General features: G+C 39.0%; 1 long non-coding RNA gene across 1 annotated transcript; it reads right to left on the reverse strand.

Moving 5' to 3' along the window:
- LOC125253044 lies at positions 1-1,084 on the reverse strand. Its single transcript, XR_007181341.1, has 3 exons — positions 1,000-1,084; positions 600-781; positions 1-528 (listed from the first exon to the last, which is right to left on the reverse strand). It is a non-coding gene; the product is annotated as an uncharacterized LOC125253044 (long non-coding RNA).
- Between the last annotated feature and the right edge of the window lie 291 nt (positions 1,085-1,375).

The raw sequence follows: 1,375 nt of genomic DNA on the forward strand, positions 1-1,375 counted from the left end.
TTTTTATGTCAATATAAATGATCAGTTAGATTCAGCATGATTGAGTGTGCACTCCTGACATAAATTAATAAATTACTATTACTGTAACATTTTTTATTGTAAAACATTGTTCAAATATTGATGCCGGAATCTTAAATCTTTAAGTAAAAAACAAACGTTCGCAAGTTTGGATCGTTAAATCTTGAATTACTGTCAACTGTTGAATGAATGAGTGTCACGTCGGTCAAGTCTAGCTTGTTTACTTAGAACCGGAAGACGCTCCCACCTTTGACGCAAGGCCTCATGGGGCGTAGGAAACTTGTGGATAGAAGAATCACTAATATACTAGAATAAAATAATATCAAATTCAATAATAGGGTGGGATGATGTCCAGTCAGCCTCAGATTCTTGTAGGCTTTGTTTTGTGATAATGACCGACTGACTGTGAATTATCCCTTACAAAACTGTTGTATGACATGGTTCATGTTAGCTGATTGTAGTATGATGATCAATTGTCTTCTTGCTGTTCTTGTTGTCATCCTCCTACACCTGAAAGAACAAACAGATTTAGTTGATCTGCAGTATGTGTCAGTCTGAGGATTAGATAGCGATCACATCACCTTAATCACAGCAGTACATTTGCGCGTCATTGAGAGCGGTGTCATCTCCACTCCACTGTCGCTTTTGTACCCGCGTCTTGATGCCGCAGATTCCTCTTCCATCACACGCTGAGCTCCATTTGCCCCAATTACCCCAGCCTGTGCCATCACCCTGAAGCAAATGACCTTGACTGCAGTTGAACCTGGAGAAAATTCAGATGTGACAATATTATTATAAAATATGTAACTGTGCTGCTGAATTGAATGTCAGTCACATGATCACCTGCAGCCTATGGCATAATCACAACCACGATCAGCAGCACGGACTGAGTGTGATATTAATTGAACTGCTTGATGAGGGAATACAGAGTCTTTAAATAGCAAAATAAATCCAGGATGACTTACAGCAGCACATTCTTACCTGATGTTGTTTGCGGCCATATGATCATCCTTTCCTTGGTCAGGTTCGACTCTCAGCTGGAAAGCTTTTAAGAATCCCGAAGGACATCCACTTGATATTTGTCCACTCACCCCAGCTGAAGAAAAGACAAAGAGGTTTCTTGATCAAATTGATTATTATTTTAAAGAAAATCCTTAATTCACTTATCTAGCTTAAACACTTGAATGTAAGAATTGATAATAATCAGACTTCCATTATTATCCTGCTTTGGACTCCACATGTGCGCCTGATGATATTCTGATCAAATGTACACAGTGAAGACGAATCACATTAAGTGCTGTATCATCAACGTCACGACGAGGAGAATGTCGTTCCACCTTAAAACAACAAAAACACT

The sequence above is a fragment of the Megalobrama amblycephala genome, linkage group LG18 (genome assembly GCF_018812025.1).
Source record: "Megalobrama amblycephala isolate DHTTF-2021 linkage group LG18, ASM1881202v1, whole genome shotgun sequence".
NCBI lineage: Eukaryota > Metazoa > Chordata > Actinopteri > Cypriniformes > Xenocyprididae > Megalobrama > Megalobrama amblycephala.